Here is a 6,000-nt window from a genome sequence, read left to right on the forward strand (position 1 = left end):
TTGAGCCTGGTGAGATTCGATCTGCCAAACTGCTGGCAGCCGGTGATCAGCAGAAGTAGCCTACAGTACTGCACTCTAACCACTGTGCCACCGCGGCTCATAATAAAAATGGTATTAGCATCCACAGCTTTGGTTTCTTGATCTGGCTGACAATGGGAGACACCCACTCCCCAGAGGTCCCAATTAGACATCCCCCAAAAAAAGATAACAGCAAGATGTTTATCCAAACCACATTCCCTTCCAGCACTGATGATGTTACCTAGTTTGGTAATGAAACATTTGCAAGGAAACCACCAGCACCCAGGACCCCCACGAGGAGTCTTATACTCACAATATTAGTCAGGATGCTTCAGAATCCTCTTGGCCTGCTAACGCTAAAAGAAGCATTTGAAAACCAACCATATCACGATAATGGATTTAGATGTGGGGTTCTCGGTGCTCCGAGTTTGATTGTTCATTTGCATGTTCTGTCCCCGTACCATACACGCACCCCCACAGACGGCCCGGAGCTAATAAGCCACACGACAAAACTCTTTGAAGATAAAGCTGGCAGCAACCCAGTGGCTAGCTGCTAATTCAGACTTTACTCACACAAAACAAAGATTAGACTGCAAGCATTCCGATAAAACAGGCAGAGTTCAACATTACAAGGATTAATCCAAATGCAGTCCGATAAAGCAGGCAAAATCCAGTAACGCAGAGATCATGGATTATTTCCAGTTTTTGCTCGTCACAAACTGAACCGGCCACCACACCCACGTTTATACCCTGTGGGGTGTGGTCCAGTGACTCAGCTAATCTCTGGCACGCCTTCCCCTCTGCTGCGCACACTTCTCCCTGCGCCTCTGGCGAGGGTCCAGCCAGCACTTATCTCCTTCGTCGCTGTCCACCTATGGCTGCGGGGACGTGCTTGGCTCTGAGCCTATCTTATGGCCTTCGGTGTCCTCCGGAGGCATTGCCAGAGAGGAGGGTCCTGGAGAGGGAGGCCTTGCCAACTCCTCTCCCTCACTCTCAGAGTCTGCATCTGTCGATAGCCCAGGCTGAGGCAACAGAGCCACAACATTGCAGACATTTCATTACTCAAATGTCTGCAATCAAATAATAAAACTCAGGACAGCCCCCGAGAACTCCATACGGTCCGACCCTGAGCTACCGCTATTCTCGTCTATTTATTTATTTTATTTATTTATTTAATTTAATTTGTATACCGCCCTTCTCCCAAAAGGGACTCAGGGCGGTGAACAGCCAAAATTAAAAATACATACAATACAAAAGTTAAGATAATTAAGAGAGATTAAATCAATCGGCCTCCCAATTTAAAACCTCAAGTCTATAAAATTTAAAAATCCCATTAAAAACCATTTAATGGGTTCTCCACAGATGGAGAACCAACAAGCAACAAGAAGTCGAGACACAGAAGATGCACTGACATTTCTTGAAATGGAAAAGGCATCTTTCTACTTAAGATTTCAAAATATAGAAGAACAGAGAGAGGAAGACTTGGGTGAAATTATGGTTGGAATCTTGGCAGAGGCGACACATAAAGATGCAAGATTATTTCTAATCTAAAACATCTGAATGGACAATGTATTACGTATATATTAACTTATAAAGCAATATATATTCTGATGATGATCAAAACATATATGTAAAGTATGGTGTGGGTAGGTTGGTGGTGGGAACTTGTTTGTCTTTGTAATGTCTTTATATTTTTTGTATTGTCTTTATATCTCTGTTTAAAACTCAATAAAAAAAATTTTTTTTTTAAAAAAAACCATTTAGGCTTGCTGGAATAAATAGGTCTTCAGGGCCTTAGGGAAGGTCCGGAGGTCCGGGATCAGTCGTATTCCAGGAGGTAGCTCATTCCACAGGGCGGGTGCCCCCACAGAGAAGGCTCTCCCCCTGGGGGCTGCCACCGACATTGCTTGACCAATGGCACCCTGAGGAGGCCCTCTCTGTGAGAGCGTATTGGCCAGTGGGAGGTTATCGGTAGCAGCAGGCGGTCTCGTAGGTACCCTGGCCCTAAGCCATGGAGCGCTTTAAAGGTGAGAACCAACACCTTAAAGCGCACCCGGAAGACCACCGGGAGCCAGTGCAGCTCGTGCAGGAGAGGTGTTACATGGGAGCGCCACGTCGCTCCCATAATCACCCGCGTGGCCGCATTCTGGACCAATTGGAGCCTCCGGGTGCTCCTCAAGGGGAGCCCCATGTAGAGAGCGTTGCAGTAGTCTACTGGAATTTAGAGGCATTAATTGAAACGAACGGAGTGGTAATGTTATGAAACAGTTTCCCCCACCCACCCCCACCCTGGCGTGCAATATTGCATGACGAGATTAAATAAACAGGACCGGGGAGGTACCGATTTCTCCAGAAGGTGAATTCCTCTCGCACAGAAACGGCAAAAGGCAGGGAGAGATAATTCGTTTTGCGATGTAGTCTATTACATTTCCCTCCTTTGCTTTTCAAAAACATTATCCTAAAATCAATAGTGTTTGCATTATTCAGATGTCTCATTCCTGGCTACCAAACGACAGGAAGGTTAAAATGACAAAGAGGTCTCATCTCGACAGATTATTCATGGTCTCATCTCATTATCTTCTGTTAAATAGGGCTTTGTAAAATCAATATCACAGAATCCTTTTCCTCCTTAAAAGCAATCTATTTGGGCTTTTCTGTCTTCTGCCTTCTCTCATTTGGTGGGGGAAGGAGGAGCAGAGGAGAGGAGGAGAGGCGTGGGGTTTCTGTTTGATCCGCGATACATAAATGAGTTTTGAGAACGAATCGGGTTCAATATTTGGAAGGGGTAGAATCAAATCCCCCGTTGACAGAACTGAACGTTGTCAAGAATTCAGAAGTGGGGAACCCCACTATTCCTTTGTGGGCAGGAGCCAGTGGTGGGATTCAACTGGTTTGCACCACTTCGGCTGAACCGGTTGTTAAATTGCTGGCTGGCCCCGCCCTGCCCCACCCCCTTCCAGAAGTCCAAAACTTTTGGACTTCTGGAAGTTTTGTTTTGGATGCAGAAGTTCCGCATCCAAAACAGGCCGTGTGGAGACACCTGGGAGGGGAGGGGAGGGTGAGCCAATCCTTGCAACTACCGGTTCTAACCGGCTGAATCCCAATCCTGAAGCCATGGCTCCGTTCAGAGATCATAAAACTCTCTGAGCTGAAGACAGTCAGATCTGGCTGGGTCAAGGGAGGCTCAGAAGCCGTTGTCCCCCACTGGCCCAGTTCCGCATGCAAATGTTCAAAAGGCCAGCAACGGATACTGATATTGTCTCTGCTTAGGGCAAACTGAGAGGTGCATCTCCAACTCTGAGGGCCATCTGGGGTCTTGAAGGTACCAGGCCTCCAGAAGTTGCTATCAAATTGAAATTATGAAAGTAGGTGACTAGAGGATAACAAGATGAAGGAGGGGAGGTCTCCTTCCTTGCGCTTGAACTTAATGCTTGGTAGTTTCATGACACAACCACGGAGTTTGTTTGGCAGCAATAAGTAAGTGGTTTTGGAATATCTTCTCTCTCTCTCTCTCCCCTCTCTTCTCATCTATTATCTCTCTCTCTCTCTCATCTATCTATCTATCTATCTATCTATCTATCTATCTATCCATCCATCTATCCATCTATCCATCTACAGTAGGTCTATCTATCTATCTATCTATCTATCTATCTATCTATCTATCTATCTATATCTATCTATCTATCTATCCATCTATCCATCTACCGTATATCATCTCTCTCTCTCTCTCTCTTCTCTCTCTCTTTCTATCTATCTATCATCATTCTATCTACCATCTGTCTATATCTATCCATCTATTCATCTACAGTATATCTATCATCTATCTATCTATCCATCTACAGTATATCTATCTATCTATCCATCTACCCATCTACAGTATATCTATCTATCTATCATCTTTCTATCTACCATCTATCTCTATCTATCTATCTATCTATCTATCTATCTATCTATCTATCTCTATCTATCTATCTATCTATCTATCTGTCTATCTATCTATCTATCCATCTACAGTATATCTATCATCTTTCTTTCTTTCTTTCTTTCTTTCTTTCTATCTATCTATCTATCTATCTATCTATCTATCTATCTATCTATCTATCTATCTACAGTATCTATCTATCTTTCTATCTATCATCTTTCTATCATCTTTCTATCATCTTTCTATCTATCTATCATCTCTATCATCTATCATCTATTTTTTATCTATCATCTTTCTATCTATCATCTATCTATCTATCTATCTATCTATCTATCTATTTATCTATCTATCTTTCTAACTATCCCAAGATAATGTTGCAGGGTCCAATCTGAGTCGGTCAGCAAGACCAAAGGTTTATTCTTCCAAGCTTTTTGGCTCATGCTGAAGCCCATCATCTAGGAATGTCTCTCTCTCTCTCTCCAGAATGTATGCACTGGGCTGTTTTACACATTGTATATTGTTCCTGGTTGTGTGTAGCTTTTATTTGTTAACTAGAATGCTGGTGGAATTTTGCAAATCTAAAAATACAAATCTGCCACCATCTCCTTTACGGCCTGAGAAGGTTATGGATGGAAACTAAGGAGAGAAGCAAGCTAGAACTAAGGAGAAATTTCCTGACGGTTAGAACAATTAATCAGTGGAACGACTTCCCTCCGGGGAAGTTGAATGCTCCAACACTGGAAGCTTTTAAGAAGATGTTGGACAACCATTTGTCTAAAGTGGTCCTTTACTTGAGCAGGAGGTTGGACAAGAAGACCTCCAAAGTTCTTTATAATTCTGTGATTCTGTTATGGTAGAGAGGGTCTCTTCTGAGCCCCTTTCCCTTCCCATTATGCATTTGCAGGCAGGGCACTCTCTTATCTAACCGTTCCTTAAGCAATATTCCTTCACCTTGTTTTTCAAGGTCTTTCTCACGTACTATTGTAGGAAGTTAGCACCCACCCCTCTCCTAGAAATATGAAATATTCTAGGAAATATTAAAAAGGCAGAATATTATACTTCCCTGGATGAGAAATGGAGAAACTTTTTTTTAGGCAGAAAGCAGACTCACTCTTAATAGCCCCCACCCTCCTCAATAGCCCACAGCTGATGTCCTTAATGATGACTTAAGATGACTTAAGATATAAAGAGAAAGCTAGGTTTATTCATAGGCAAATGCCCTCACCCAAGATCCAACAAAGGTAGGATTAGCCTTCTACCCATGTAGCAACAGAACTCACCGTATGGCACCTGGGAAGATTACATCACCCAACAAGAGTCAACCAAAAGACTCAAAAGACAACCTACAAAGTTACCCCTACATGGCCCCATGGGAGTTTGACAACCAATCAGAATCCAAGCTCAAATTCAAAGCCCAAGAGAGGGCACTCTCAGCATCTCTTCTCTTTTTTCTTTTCTTTTTTTTTTTTAATTTGATTTATATGCCGCCCTTCTCCGAAGACTCAGGGCGGCTTACAATGTGCTCAGCAATAGCCTTCATCCTTTTGTATATTTATACAAAGTCAGCTTATTGCCCCCACAAACTGGGTCCTCATTTCACCTACCTTAGAAAGGATGGAAGGCTGAGTCAACCTTGAGCCTTGGCGAGATTCGAACCCTGCAGTAATTGCAGGCAGCTGGTCTTAATAAGCTTAATAACAGGGTGCCTTAAACCCCTGTTTTACCCAAGGTCTTCACCCAAGGTCTTCAAGCCATGAGCCTGTTCATCAACAAACCTTCTTTCCAAGCAACTTCCATGTTTCCAGTGTCTTTTTCTTTTCTTTTCTTTTCTTTTTTTTTCAAAGCTGCCCCTGCTCCTGAATTTCTTTCCTGGGAGAAAGTGAAGCGATCCAGGAAGCTTTTTCCTTGCTTTCCTAGGATCACTGTTTTTAACGTTCCAAAATGCAAATCTTGATTTCTACAGGGGATGGAAGCGTAATGATCTCTGCCTCTCATAAATAATGAGCAGAAATACGGCTCGTTGATAGAGATTCGAGGAACCAAGATTAGGACGGTCCCCG

This window comes from Pantherophis guttatus, chromosome 14 (genome assembly GCF_059756535.1).
Source record: "Pantherophis guttatus breed Tessera chromosome 14, ASM5975653v1, whole genome shotgun sequence".
In the NCBI taxonomy this organism is placed as follows: Eukaryota; Metazoa; Chordata; class Lepidosauria; order Squamata; family Colubridae; genus Pantherophis; species Pantherophis guttatus.